This window comes from Ambystoma mexicanum, chromosome 1q (genome assembly GCF_040938575.1).
Source record: "Ambystoma mexicanum isolate Mex_15411 chromosome 1q, UKY_AmexF1_1, whole genome shotgun sequence".
Taxonomy (NCBI): Eukaryota; Metazoa; Chordata; class Amphibia; order Caudata; family Ambystomatidae; genus Ambystoma; species Ambystoma mexicanum.
The window spans coordinates 1,274,461,985-1,274,478,207 of NC_090922.1; the positions used below are offsets into that span (position 1 = coordinate 1,274,461,985).

The 16,223-nt window shown below is 46.4% G+C and overlaps 1 protein-coding gene across 15 annotated transcripts in view; it reads left to right on the forward strand.

Moving 5' to 3' along the window:
* The window catches only part of DAB1 (DAB adaptor protein 1), a 4,845,894-nt gene that overhangs the window by 2,575,196 nt on the left and 2,254,475 nt on the right, over positions 1-16,223 (forward strand). For 14 of the 15 annotated variants that reach the window (XM_069642094.1, XM_069642098.1, XM_069642099.1 and 11 more), the window contains one exon: positions 10,363-10,405. The exons of the other annotated variant lie outside the window; for it this stretch is intronic. The gene's annotated coding sequence lies outside the window, so the exon portion shown is untranslated. The remainder of the gene's footprint in view (positions 1-10,362; positions 10,406-16,223) is intronic. 15 annotated transcript variants of the gene reach the window in all.

The window sequence follows — 16,223 nt, forward strand, 5'->3', positions numbered from 1 at the left end:
TATTAAAGATATTATTAATTAGTGTCTAGTATATAGAGTGGAAAGCTCTACCGTATTTTCTTAAAATGGATGACAATGTAACCAATCGCTTTCCATCTCCTCCCCAGGTAACTATTTTAGTGTTAATTTTTAAAAATAATCCCTTTGATCTGGATCTTGACAATAATGAGCCAGGCCTGAATGATGGTATGTTGCTTATGTCTGTTGATACGTTCTTGATAATATGGTCACCAGGAAGTCTGTACTATAATCAGTAGTGAGGCTAGTTATTTCCTGTCCTTGTACCACCAAGCAATACAGTTCTGCCACTGTCCCAAGTATTGTAAATGGTTCACATATAGCATGTCTTTCTCTGCCACAGCATTAAAGTGCTTTTAATGTTCCCATTTCACATCTCACTAGTTGTGCAAAAGTTAGTAGGCAGTGTTGTATATATCTGTTTACCAGACCAGGCTGGACAGCAATAACTATGTGTACATTTTGCACTATCACAAAGACCGGCCACTAACCAAATTGTAGGTATTTGGTGCCATTGTGCAGATGCTGTGGGATACTTTTTCTGACCGTTTTTTCCCAGCATCTGATAGTGCTTCAGTTACCAATATAAGCCACTGTGATCATTCTTTCAGCTGATAGTAGAAACCAACCTGTCCAGAAGATGCTCTCACAGTATCAACCAATGTTGCTATGGGACAGCTCAGAGCATCCTCATCTGCCCTGCCCCACAGTATCTGTTACAGCTGCAATACAATGTCATTTAATGGGAAACAGCTGCTATATTGCTGTCTGATAATCTCTTTTAATTGAGCCTTTCTCTAGAACCCCCACCCACCTCAACGTACAGCTTAGGGCACCATGGCAAGAATGAAATGCTTATGGAAGATCAGGTCTGAAATCCAAATGATGGGAGGTGGGCATTGGGAGGCAGGCTGCATTGTTGAGGTCACATGGGGTGGCGGGTGCTGGCTAAGACACTTGACCAATACAGTTGGGCACTTTTGCAAATATATAGCTCTCTGGTACTTGTTTTGTACAGTAGTTCTTTTGGAAGGAGTACAGAGGTGCAGGCTTACATGCATTAGAGTAAACATTTAAATGTCAATGGGAAGGGGGCAATACCACAATACATCATAACTGATTTATAGTAAAATGCCTAAAAGCATGCTGTGTAGTAAATTCAATATACCGTTTATATTATGTAGCATAGTTTACAGATAATGAAGATGAGAACTAGAATAAATAAAAGGACACACACAAGAGCTAGAATATGTACTGACTTTGGCACTCCTGGGGGATTGCTGCTTCTTGCTCAATGTCGAATTTAAGAGGAATCCAGACTTTAAAATACAAATGTACAAATTATTGCACTTCACCCATTGTAAGAAAGGATAAAGCTGGGAGTTCAAAAAGATCAGTTTTATATTTTAGAGTGCATTCATTTCCCAAGGAATACAATAATCCACAGTTTGGATGAAGTAGTGGTGGCCCCAGACTTGGACAGGGTTACGATCATCATGGCCGCACCTGTTGGTACCGGGGCCGAGCTAGAAAGTAGGATGAATTAGAACAAGAAAGAATAAGTAAAAAGACAAACATAGGCATCACAATCTTTACACCAAGTCTCAACCAGGCAGGTAACCATGAAAAGTCAATCCATGAGTGATCCCAGCCTCAATTTCCATGATCACTTTCAGTTTATGCAGAACAGCAATAGTTGTAGTGAGTGTGCCATTTTGATGTCATTGGGAGGCACACATGCACAGGAGGTACTCCTAATTTTCCAGCACACTCCATCCTCCATTGCTGTCAAGAGTTTGACTATGTACTGGTTTTGCAAAGTTATGACTTGAGCAGGACCACCTAAGGTTCGGGAAGCAACTCAAGACCTTTCTTTTCGCTTACGCTTTCTCTCTCCCTTGCTGATGCCCATGTCTGCTGTGCATACTGGTTAGCTGGCCACCCACTGAACTTAAAGGACCAGACACCTGCGCAACCGGTAGCCCTTGCACAGCCTCCAGGCCTGCCAGACACTTAAGGGACTGTATCTGTAAACCTACAGTCTCCTGACGCTGTGCACTTATGAGCCACCTCCCTGCTGCACTTACTAGTTACTTTCCACTCTCCCCTCCTTCCTTCCCCCCTGGCACTTCTCTCAATCCTACCCCCCACACTTGCATGAAAAGAGTGACACATGGCCTAGTAAGATTGTGGTTTTGTCCTCCTTCTGTCCTCCCTTCCTTATCTTGTCTCGCCTAGAAAAACTAGTGTACAGGTGTCTTATAAATGACTTATCATATCATATCATGAGCCTCATTGTCCAAAATTCTTCATTAATGGCACTAAACACTGACTCAGAAGTGTTCACAAAGAGCAAGAGTGTATACTTTGTCACCTTGGATGCCAGGTGCCAGGAGGGAGGTGACTTTTTTTTGGTGTGGCTAAACAGCCAATATCAATCAGGAATGTAGCATAGGGCTGTTATGATGCTGCTGAGAGATAGTTGGACATTTTCTTTAAATGTAATTGTCTGGGGTTTTCGCTATCATACATAGTCTCTGATTTGTCTATATACGGTGGTGAAGGGGACGCAAGGAGAACGGGGGAAAAAGTGGTTACAGATGTAATTTTGGGCACTGCAAATCATATATTCTTCACGGATCACAAGGATGGGCACATGAAGGGTAGAGAGACTGCACACACCTCACCCGGCTGGAGGGAACTGCCTGTTTGCACTCTCTCTACAGATCAAACGTTGTTGAGAAGGGCAGCTGTACCTCCATCCAAATCTGCAATGCATACATTGATACTGCAGTTCCCATTTGTGCCAATTGGCACCATGCCACCACCATTAAAACATTGAGAATAAATGGGAAATGTCTGTATTTTAACAGGTTATTCTGATTCTTTGAGCCACGTCAGATACTGCAAATTATTTTTTCATACTGTCCAACACTGTTTATTTGTGCCACCCATTCTTCTGAGAATCCCCTCATTCATCCAGATCTGCAACTCTTTACTCCTTGCTACCATCGATCGATTTTTAGAAAAAATATCTCTTATCAAGTTCAATTGGACGCCTTGCGTACACCAAATATTTGTGTGCTCTGCTTGCTCGGCCATTGAACAATTATCGTCACTTGGAATGATTGATGCTGTAATTGGCTGCCCTTTAAACTATCATCAAACCTTGTACAGGACAGGGCTAAGTGCACTAGAAATAGCACATCAGCTACCTCTATCTCACTTGGGTTAAACACCCTGGGAACGCCAGACAGATGGGGGATGAGAGAGCCGATGTAGCATTATCCTACGGCTCTCTCTCCCCCACACAAAAACATTAATTGTTAAAAACGTACAATTGTAAACATTTATTTTCTTATGCAAAAATTATTTAAATTCCAGATCGCCATTCACACCTCCCTTTGCACTGAAACCAACAGTGAATACTTAGGGCATACTTAACTTATATGCCTGTTCCTGCTCCTGTGCAGGTGGAGGGCTGCCGGTTTCCCTCCGAGTGCCTTTCAGGTAAATACAACTATTATTGCCCTCCACCTTCTCAGCAGTCAGAGTCACGCAGATCACTGTTGTGTCTTATGTAAACCACACTCATTCCAGTGATGCATGAAGGTGCAAATGTACACTCTGTCATCAGGGAGAAGCTGTATTTTGTGCTGATCTTCAGTAGTCTTGCCGCTTTCATCTGTTGTTTGGTGGTGAGAAGACACAACCTGTGATAATATAATCTTAACACTTTTCTTTAATGCTGTAAGATACTCTTGAAACTCCTCTCCTAAGAACACTGTGGTCTTGTGTGCTTCTGATGTCATATGTGTAGGTGAGAGAGTTGAATTTAGCCTACGCCCAGTCATGATTTCATGAGGGCTCAAATGATGGTCCTTCCCTGGCTGATTTTGTATGTAAAATAAAGCTAGTGGGAGGCAAACGAGACATGGTTTATTTAACTATGCTCACAATTTGGCTAACTGGGCCTTAAGAACCCCATGAAGCCACTCAACGATCCCGCTGGCCTGCAGGTGGTACACCAAGCACAACCAATGCTTTATTCTTATCAGCAAAGTGATTTCTGCAAACAAGGAATTAAAGAAGTGGGCTCCGTTGTCGGATTTTAGAATTTCACAAATTCCCCACCTCGGAAACACTTCTCTCACCAGAAATCTTGCCACTGATTTAGCATCAGGGTGTACGCATGGACCAACCTCAATCCACTGAGAGAATGGACAAGCCACCACATTAAGATATCTGAAATGACTGCACATCATTATCATGTTCACAAAATCAACATGGAGCTACTTGAATGGACCAGAGGGCTTGGGCAAAACCTCCTCATGGACCTCATGATATTTCCGGGTTTAAACTCTTTGCACACTACACAATTCCCTACAATCTACTTATCCGGTCTTGTAAGTTAGGGATAAACCAATCCTCTTGCAGCTCTGCTGCAATTTGTGACCGAGAAGTATATGAAAGGTAATATAGTTGCCCAAAGGGTGTCCGGGGGGGCACAAGGCTCTGTAAAACGGTAGTACAGTGACTGTTTTTAATAGAAAATACAAGCAAATATGGTATCGGGAGGGCTTGGCAACAATATCTTTACTCTGGGGGGGCTTGGGATCAATTTCATTACTCTAAGGGGGCTTGGCATAGAAAAGTTTGAATAACACTGTTCTAGGGTAAAAGAAGCAGCTCTAAAGGCATTATCACCTTCCCCATAACTTCCTGTCTCCACAGCAAATCTGTGGGTGAGAGAACATGTCCTCTCTTTTTTCAGAGCGCCTGTTCTTCTCTAAGGGAATTCCCCTTGTACTTCTATTACTCCAGGGTACGGGACTGGTAACTGTTCCTGTTGGGAAACAGTTTCCTTTTTCTGGGAATCTGTGAAAGGAAAATTTGCTGCTTCCTTTGCCTTGTCTGCAACATCATTTCTGAGAGCTATTGAATTAGTGTGGTTAGTATGGGCAGCAAACTCTGGTATGCCTAAATCTGCTAGCAAGGTTAATGGTTCAATCAGTGGGGATAGCAGCACAGCATGTTGGACAGGGTACCCGTCAGACATCCTAAATCCTCTTCTCTCCCATCTTGATAACCCAGAAAGGATGGTGTAGGTGACGTATGTGGAGTCAGAATAAACAGTGACTGCCTTCCCCTTACACATTTCTAGCGCCTGTATACATGCCACCAGTTCTGCTGCTTGTGCATAGTAATGAGAAGGCAACTGTTTCTTCATTCGGACCTGGTACTCCCCATCCACAAGATCCATTACAGATGCTCCTGTATTCCCCTTACCCGTTTCCTGGTTGATGGTCAAAGAGCCATCAACATAAATCTCCTCAACACCTCCAGGGAATCCTCTTTCACGTTAACCCTCTCTTCCTCTTCTCCTTCATACATGGTGCAATCATGAACAATATCCTTAGGCTGCACCAGCACTGCTACAAATGCTGCATGATTTACTAGGTGACATTGTATGGGATGAATTGATGAATTTGATAAGACTTCATATTCTGACACTCTCTGAGTCGTCAATGTAGATATACATTTTATTAGAATCGCAAAGACAACATGCTCTATGTACAATATCACTGGGCAAACCATAATTATGGTTGAAGACTTTTTAAATGCAAAAGCTGCTGCCTCCAAAGCTTGTTCATAAGGGAAATATCTCTGCATCACTAGGTCTAGGATTCCACTGTAATACAATAAAGGTTTGTGGCCTAGCAATGTTTGCGAGGTCAAGACTGCTGTCATCACCTGCCTGTTTCAATCTGAAAACAGAAAAAAATGGCTTCTTGTAATTTGGTGTTTCAGGGACCAGAGCATTGCTGATCGCAGCCTTGAGTTCCTGAAAGCAAGTGCCCATTTCCTCAGACCACTCTATCGAACTTTTCACAATCTGTGCTTTCTTTAGACTCTGCAATAAGTAACTCACATAACTAGAGTAATCAAAAATCCATGATCAACAATAGTTACAGAGCCTCAAATACTGCTGCATTTGTTTCACTGTGACTGGCAGAGGCGTATTTTGAACAGTGGTGGCTCTCTCTGGCATTACCTTCCTTCCTGCAGGTGATATTACTTGACCCAAGTAAATTACCTCTGTCTGAAAGTGTTGCAATTTCTCTTTGTCCATTTTGTACCCCTTCTCCTGAAGCAGAGTGAGGAATGCAATTGAGTCTCCTTGACACTTCACTTCTGAAGTGCTACAGACTAAAAAATCATCCACGTACGGAATAACAGTACTGCCCACATGTAAATTCCCCAAATCTATCTGAACCACCCTGTGAAAAATACTATGAGATTTGCAATAACACTGAGTCAACCTCGTGTGTTTGAATCTCTGACCACAATACTTAAATGCTGTAAGGTACTGAGAATCGGGGTTTATGGGTAAGGAGGAAAATGCATTTTTCAAATCAACTACTGTGAAGTGGGTTTGTCCAGAAGGGATGTTACAGAAAATGGTGGCAGGATTCAGTGGCACCAGAAATTCCAGCTCACCAATATTATTGAGGGGGTGAACATCCTGGACCACCCTCCAACTGGACCCCTTCACCTTCTTAAAAGGATAGATAGCCGTATTGCATGGGGACTCAGAAAGGTTGTATTATGCCTTGCTTTAAGAATGCAATAATGGTCTCATAAATTCCTTTGTCTGCTTCCGTTGATATGGGGTACTGCTTAACTCGTGGTAATATCGCACTGGGTCTCAATTGTATCCTCACAGCTCCAACACTTTTTAGAAGCCCCAAAGCCTAACCTCTTCTTTCTTTCTTATTTTCTGTCCTTCCTCCACTCTTCTTACTATCGGCCTCACTCTGTGTTGCTCCTCCTTCTTAATCTATCCACTAACCTAGCAGTTGGGGGAGTTATACCATTCCCACTCTCCATGTTCAACCTCTCTGCAGTGCTAACTATTGAAGGAGATACCCTTCCACTTTCCTCACAATGCCAGTTCTTAGAAATCATAACTGATGGAGGCTAAACAATTGCCTATCTTGCAACCACTGGAATAGCTACTGGGGGAAATGGTGGTACATACTCAGTGTCTGTGTACCCCTCTGTGGGTGAAAAATGATAGTACCCATATTGGGGTGGTGCAGGAGAAATACCTGCACCCTCCTTTTTTGTCCCTCCCCCACAGTTTCATCATTATGTACCTTTACACTTTTTTTCATACATCCTCCATAATTCCAAGATGTTTAACTGCTTTTCTAACTTTGAGTCTTTGGGCTTTGCAGTTAAAAAGGTGTGCAGGTTCTCCAAAATCCTCATATCATATTATCCCTCAATAGGCGAAGAATGTATCATTTTCCAATTTCTCTCCAGCAACCCTTCCGAATAATATTTTAAAATGTTCACCTTATAGCATGGCACAAACAATTCATCAGAGTCTCCATACTCCAACCCAAGTTATCAAAAAATAGTTAAACAAATACTGAGCCAAACCGGCAGCATGAAAAAAATGTTCACCCTAGAGCTCCCTTTTTTACCCTTTCCCAATTCATTAGTCACACTTCACACACATTCACCATACTTGCCTATCCAACAATTACCTCACTTGACTATTTACTCAAATTCTACTTTACACTCATACATAGAAGACAACATCTTATAAAAAAACACTCACCGGGCAATATTTTTGAGACATCCCGACCACTCGAACATACGAGGGGCAAAATACTTTCCACTACAGCACTGCTGCTCTCGCTCTCTTCATTACTAGTATGATTTTCTGTACTGCAAAACCGTCTTTTTCTGACTACAGGAAGTTTCCCTTTACTACTTCAACTAACCAAGAAAATCAAGACGAGAGGCTCCACCCGCATGGCAAATAAAAAAGATTGACAGGGCATACTTCAGAAAGGTATCTACGGTTGGACTTACCCTACGATACCACTGAACCTTCAGGTGAATGGCTCTAGCCAACCTGACAAGAAAACTAAAGGGTATCAGGACAAGCTTCACACTAGGCATGCAGGAAAAGATACCCCTCACACCTCTTAAATAACAAACTATGTGAAAAATATATACAAAGAACATACAAAACAGAACAGTTCAAGCACGCTATAACAAATATCCACTTTTCCAAACCCTGCAACCTCAACTAATTTCACAACCACACTCCAAGTCTACCCTTACCCCCAAAAAAGAAATAAGAAAACAAAAAACCTTAAATCAAGGAAACAACCCCTTCTTCCCCTTGATTTATACCTCCAAACGTGTGCGCAAGTGAACCCAAAGGTGCTCCGATGTGGTGCTGTGTCAAATTGTTCTGCACAGCTAAGCCATGGCACCACTTCTCTGAGGCGCAGATGGACCTTTAACCAATATGCCGCCCGCAGAACTCTTTTTCACCGTGCATGTAAGACTCGTCCCCATTGTGAGTTGAAGTACCTGAGAGGTGTGAACAGAAGACCCTAACATCTTGGAACACCTGGGCTCATACACTGGCTCGCCAAATATTGGGATGGGCCTTCAATCACCTTAACCCAAAACAGGCTCACCACTTAAGAAGCAAATACATGGTTGTACATGAAGCAAGTTTATTGTACAAAAGTTCTGTGGAATGGTTAGATGGTGTTGCAGGACCAAACTAACCCAAGTCTCAACAATACAACATTAGTTGGCAGCTTAAATACATTTTGCAACAATGTAAAACACTCCCACATACTTTATTACAATCAACCACCCAAATATGACTGGACAACACCTCTTCAAAGAAATCCCATCTTTTCCAAAATCTTCCATTTTCGTTGGTGAGGCTTATCTCCATTATCATCTTCAGATCATTTTCATAACATAACTCTTCCTGGGATTCGTTGTAGTAGGTCATGACATCAGTATGACATCAGTACATGCTTAAACATTGATATTGAGAACATTATTAGTTGCTAGTAATAACTGGCCTAAGGCCTTTAACTTTAAGTATTATTGCACATGGTCCTGCTGATGTATTTTGGCAAATAGAGGAAAGTCTACATAAAAAGGTTTTTCCTTGAACTACAGATTGCGATCTCCATTTCACAGACCCCTGGCACATGTAAAAGACTTTCTAATGTATGCCGCCACATGCAGCCTCTGATGAACTGAAAAAACACTTAACCGCCGGACCCTGACCTCGGGCCTCATGATTATTCCCACCATACAAATAATTAACCTCCTCTAAATATTTTAATACAAAGGGCAAGATGACATCTGTTCCCTTGCAGGGGCTGTAAGCCTTGCCCTGCTTGTACACTGACCTACTTACTAGGTAACCCATTCCCTTTTCTCCTTCAAGAATGTGCCTGTTATAGCAGCTAACGGTGGAGCAAGTTACCCCATTATGTGGATTTGTGTTTGCGTTGCATTTGAAGTTGTCATATTGTATCTTTCTACATGTGTGAATATCTAATATGCATGAATTCTAAATGATAGTAACACTACAAATAACATATAATAACATTGGTGATGTGCATTTTGAAGACATCTGGCCTCATCTGAGCAATTTAATGACCATGGATTTGCATAGACCACACAATATTTAAAAAAAACAAAGAATTGCCCACATTATCTCAAAAGCCCATTGCTACTGGTAAATATGTGTATTCCATAGAAAATGCCCTAACAGCATTTTTACAGATTCTGCATTTGTATGTTGGCTAGACGCTACATGCTGTGAAAAACAGAGGGCCAGATGGCAGAAACAGAGATACTGCAAAAGGCATGTTGCACGATTTTATGTTAGAAATAATAATTGTCAAGGCAAGGGACTACTTTGAGTAATTGTGGAACATTTATACCCACATTCATTTGTGAAGCCACAGTACTGCATGAGCCCGAACATGGCTCAAAATTCATCGACACAGCACATTAATAATAAAATGTACTTTTTTTCTCAAAGGAACCATGTAACATAGTGTTTGCAATATTTACTATGCATGAGTTCCATGCAGGGAAATGAACCAGAAAGAGGAATTGGGGTGGGCGCACCACACAAATCAGAAAGGACCTGCCCCAGGCAGTCTGCCATTGGTCGATTTTACAATGAAAGCCACCTACTATGCTGCCTCTCTGACTCAAACCTCCCAGTCTTTCTTCCCTACGTCACCACTGGAAGGTAAAACCAATGTTTTCTGGTTTGAACCAATATCCTGATTTTCTCAGAGTGGTGTCTTTTCTGGCTTTATTGGTGTGCAGTGTATGTTATACCAGTTTTGGCAGGTAGAACACTCAAATCTGACACCCCAATCGAACAGCCCTACTTACACAATTCCACTGCACAATTCAGGATAAAGAACAGGCAGTAAGGTTTTCCAAAATAAAATATATTTAAAAGAATATTTTTATTTTTATTTTCAGACAACTGAGTTTCCAGTTTTACCAGGAAGTCCACTACAATATGGTATGTATATAAAGCAATTATTTAAACTAACATAAAATGTTACCTGTTTATATTAATTTCACTATTATAAATCCACAAATGCATCAATTTTCAATCGCAACAATCTCCATAACAATGTACTACATTCTAATAAACCCTGGACAGCATTAAAGCATTTCATTTTCTCAAAAATCAACACAAGTATGGTACATGGAAGGTCGTGTATATATTAGGTATGTAGGGCCACTTGACATATAGGCAAGGATCAGCTAACAAAGGGCTATGTGTTAAGCCATTTAAATGCAAAAAGAAACTTGTTTACAATGGCTCATATAAATTTGCATACAAAAATACTTTCCTCAGGATTCTATATTTTTGGCTCTGAACCAACATTTGCATTTTGATTCCTGCATGTGTGGGCGCAGTTCTCTAAAGACATGTAAATGTGACTTTCATTAAACTAGGAATTTTCAGTACATGCATGTCTGTATTGTCTTTATATTTCTAAGCTGGAGATGTACTTTTATCCAATACCAGACATTTAATTCATAGAATTTCGCACAAAAGTGGCGCACAAGGCTGGGTGTGCGCGTGCGAATGTCTGCGCCAGCCGCCTGCGCTAAAATCGATTTCCGCGCACAGCGTATTCATGGATTTTAGCCTCCAAAACCAGCCGTGGCGCAGAGTGGCGCAGCGACCCTGCAGCAGCGCCAGTCACGCCCCCAAGAACACCCTTGCGCAAGGAAAAGCCATCAAAATTCCCAATTCAGCGCAAAGGGCTGCGCTAACCCTGGACCAGTTTACCGGGCTTCCAAACAGAAAACGCCAAGCAGGGAACGGGTATTACTGGGGTGCGCGTGAAGTTTCAAACGTGAAAGGGCCTGTGTGAGTGGGATACGTGTATTACTGGGGTTCGCAGGGAGTTTCACACGCGATTTCAGCAGGGTACGTGTATTATGGGGTTCGCGGGAACCTTCACATGCGAAAGGGCCTGTGGGAGTGGGGTACGTGTATTACGGGGGTGCGCCGGATGTTTCACACATGATTGGCCTGGGTACGTGTATTTCAGGGGTGCGTGGGAAGTTTCCCACGCGATTGGCCTGGGTACGTGTATTTCAGGGGTGTGCGGGAAGTTTCACACACGATTGGCCTGGTTACGTGTATTTCAGGGTTGCGCGGGAAGTTTCACACGCGATTGGGTTTGGTAGTGTATTTCAGGGGTGCATGGGAAGTTTCACACGCGATTGAGCTTGATATGTGTATTTCAGGGGTGCGCGGTAAGTTTCACACGCAATTGGCCACGGGTACGTGTATTTCAGTGGTGCGCAAAAGATTCACACGCGATTGGCCTGGGTACGTGTATTTCAGGGGTGCGCGGGAAGTTTCACACGCGATTGACCTGGGTACGTGTATTTCAGGGGTGCGCGGGAAGTTTCACACGCAATTGGGCTGGGTACGTGTATTTCAGGGGTGCGCGGGAAGTTTCACACCCGATTGGCCTGGGTACGTGCATTTCAGGGGTACGCGGGAAGTTTCACATGCGATTGGCCTGGGTACGTGTATTTCAGGGGTGCGCGGGAAGTTTCACACGCGATTGGCCTGGGTACGTGTATTTCAGGGGTGCGCGGGAAGTTTCACACGCGATTGGCCTGGGTACGTGTATTTCAGGGGTGCGCAGGAAGTTTCACACACGATTGGCCTGGGTACGTGTATTTCAGGGGTGCGCGGGAAGTTTCACACGCGATTGGCCTGGGTACGTGTATTTCAGGGGTGCCCGGGAAGTTTCACACGCGATTGGCCTGGGTACGTGTATTTCAGGGGTGCGCGGGGAGTCCTACATGTGAATTGGCAGTGTGGGTCCTCCCAGGTGTCCCTTCTACCCCCTCCACGGCTCCTGCAGGCAACCCACACCACAGGGGACTACCCTGCACCCCTGGTCATGTCCCGCAGGCAGCCCATCCACCATGGGCATGCCCCCAGACAAGCCACATGTCACGTTGCAATTAGATCACCAACTCATGTCTCCCAGCACCCCCACCCCTCAGCAGTGCAGGGCACCTGACAGCAGGCCCCCACACATGTCTCCCAGCACCCGCACCCCCCAGAAGTCAGGGGCACCTGCCAGCAGGCCCCCACACATGGCCCCCAGCACCCCCAACTCCCAGCAGTCAGGGGCACCTACCAGCAGGCCCCCACTCGTGTCCCCCACATGTCCCCCTGCACCCCCACCTCCCAGCAGTGCCGGGCACCTGCCAGCAGGCCCTCACACATGTCCCCCAGCACCCCCACCCACCAGCAGTCAGGGGCACCTGCCAGCAGGCCCCACACATGTCCCCCAGCACCCCCACCCCCAGTAGTCAGGGGCACCTGTCAGCAGGCCCCCACTCATGTCCCCCAGCACCCCCACCCCCCAGCAGTCAGGGGCACCTGCCAGCAGGCCCACACTCATGTCCCACTCATGTCCCCCTGCACCCTCACCCCCCAGCATTCAGGGGCACCTGCCAGCAGGGCCCACACATGTTCCCCAGCATCCCCACCACCCAGCAGTCAGGGGCACCTGCCAGCAGGCCCCCACTCATGTCCCACTCATGTCCCCCTGCACCCTCACCCCCCAGCATTCAGGGGCACCTGCCAGCAGGGCCCACACATGTTCCCCAGCATCCCCACCACCCAGCAGTCAGGGGCACCTGCCAGCAGGCCCCCACTCATGTCCCACTCATGTCCCCCAGCACCACCACCCCCCAGCAGTCAGGGGCCCCTGCCAGCAGGCCCCCACACATGTCCCCCAGCACCCCCACCACCCAGCAGTCAGGGGCACCTGCCAGCAGGCCCCCACTCATGTCCCACCTATGTCCCCCTGCACCCCCTGCACCCCCATCCCCAAGTAGTCAGGGGCACCTGCCAGCAGGCCCCCACTCATGTCCCACTCATGTCCCCCTGCAGGTCCCCCTGCACCCCCACCCCCCAGCAGTCAGGGGCACCTGCCAGCAGGCCCCCACACATGTCCCACACATGTCCCCCTGCACCCCTACCCCCCCATCATTGACAGGCACCTGCCAGCAGGCCTTGACACATGTCCCCCAGCCAACACGTCATCACAATCCAGATCCCTGGCTCTTATGGCCACACAAATCCCACCCCACAGCACCCCAGTCCAAACACCCAACCAAGCTTTATATCCACTCCAAATTGAAATCCCCATTACATGGTAGATCACAAATAAGCAGTATGCGTATGAGTACAAGTCTGTCCGACCCACACAATGGCAACACATGACTGAGAAAACCCACATTGTGATATGCATGAAACCAATGAGAGAAGACCACACATTGAAGTAAGAAACAAAAATGTAATCAAGTGAAAATGAAGTGAATGAAATAAAAACACACAATAATGCCAATAATAATTCAAATGCAGCATGTCCCAAAAAATGATAAATAAAAAATATGAGAATCCAAATTAATCCAAATGAAAATGTGTCCAAAGTCACCGTCCAACAAAGCAAATCCAAAGGGAAAGAAAAGCGTAATAACCATTGTTCCATGGTGAAGAAAAATAAAGATGAAGGAGAAAAATCCAAGGTAAAACTATGTACAAATAGCAAATCCAGGGTCCATGAGCCCAACAACATAAATGAAACCTAAAATGAAACCTGCCTAATTAATAACTATATACAAAAATGTGGGGCATAGTCCATGCGCCCCAAATGAAAGAAAAAAGAAATTAAACTTAACACTAATGAACTATATACAATGGCGGCGGGCAAGTCCAACGGCTCACTTGTTGATGTCATGGGCCAGGGCATCATCGAACGCCTGTTCAATGTCTTGGAGGCGGGCCTGTTCTCTGGCCCCGATGTCTCGCAGGGATAACGCCATGTCCACCTCCAACTCCCTGCGAACTCCCTTTAGGCACTCAGCCCGCCTCAGCGCCCTGCACATGGAGTTCTCCGCCCTGACCATCGTGAGCCGTGCCTCCTCCGCCCTCCCCCGCTCCGCACCTATCTGCTGGCCCAACCACTGGCACACGGAAGACACTCCAATTACAGGGTCCTCCTGCCCTCCGGCCGATGCCTGCCCCTCTGATGTAGATTGCCCCGAGCCATGATGCCTCCCACGTTGAGCCTGCCGCTGCCTCCGACGCAACTGCCTCTGCCAGCACGACGGCATCCAGGCTGATGGAATCCACCGACGCCGTCGTGCACGTGCCCTGCTCAATGATGCCAGCACATCCTCCATCTGCTGGGGTCCAGTTGCTGTGGTGGCCACCCCTGCTGGACCTCCGAATCCCGACTGTGGCAGGGATGGGATCCCCACCGAGCTGGCTGCGTTGGTCAGGGCAGGTCCAGAGGGGGCCCTGGTGGCATCTGGGCCAGAAGACAGCAAGGAGAACGACTGGCGCATAGTCTCCACAGAGGAGGAGAGGGCCGCCAGAGTGGCCGACACATGTAGAAAACCCCCGACCCTGAACACTCCCAACTGGGCCACGTTGGCACGCTGCTCTTCGTGATGACGTGCGTGCTCCCCCCGGGATCTGGACGGACATCGTGACTGCCATCAACGTGGAGGGGGTGGCAGTCCGAAGATTCCAACATGTCAAGAAGCACTTGGAGGACTTCAGGTCCAGCACCCTCAACAAGGCCCGGCGCCTCTTGAGGACAGCGGATGCTAAGGGGCACCGGGCAACCTGTCGGAACATGAAATGAGGGTCCTGGAATGCATATCCCCAGCGCTCCACGTCCAGGTCCATGAGAGGCAGACCCGTCTGGTGTCGAGCGGTAAGTGTACATGCATACTGATTGTAAACTGTGCGTGTGGTGGTGTGCCAGTAGTGTGCGGGTAGCACATGTGGTTTTGTAGGGCCATGTATGGATGTGTATGTACAGGGCTGTGAGGCTAACACATGCGAGTCCACTCATGTGTGAGACACATGGATGGTGCATGTGTGTGTAAGCTTGCATGCCAAATGCAGATGTGTGAGCACACATGCTTGAATGAATGTGTATGTAAGTTGGCATGGTTGTAGTGTCACACATGGATGTCGGTTCCAGCTGCATGTATCTGCACCGTGTACATGTGCATGTGTGTGTATTTCACAAGGGTTCAACAGTGATGCAACATGGATGCTTGGGACACTGATATGTAGATGACTGATTGCCAGATGTGACATGGATGCCGATCTCATCACTGGGACAGTTGGTGGAGGTGTACACATGCATGTAAGTGTGGTGGTGTGTGTGCATGTCTAGTGCACTCCCTGTGTTTCATGTGATGTCTGGCTCACCTTTGGCTGCTCATGCTGTTGTATGTGTATGGATGGTGCTGGCTGTTGCCATATGGCAGTGGAATTGCTCAGGTGTGTGAGTTGACATGCCATGTGTGTTGGGGATTGTGATGCCATGTCTGAAGTTTGACACTGCCACTCATGTGCAACTGGCATGTGTGTATCAGTTCATTGTACAGTGTCCTGATGCCTGTCTCCTATCTCTCCCTGTCGTCAGCGTCAACTGATGAAGAGGGCGGAGAGGGTGCTGTGGAGCACAGCGGCGGGGATCACACAACCAGCTGGAGACGCAAGGCTCCCCTCCCAGGTTGTGATCTCATCAGGGAGTGAGGAGTCTGGTGCCGCATCCCAGGCCGCAGCTGCCGAGGGTAGGTCCAAGAGGCAGAGGTCGGATTTGGACTCCTCGGCAGCAGAAGGAGCAGTTGAGACCCCACAGGGTCCGACGAAGGAAGATGGCACAGAGTCATCCAGGTTGGTGGGGGGTTTAGTGGAGGAGGAGGCCGCGCAAGGGGCAGAGACGGGGTCTGGAGGTGGGGATTCCACTGGTGCCAGTGGT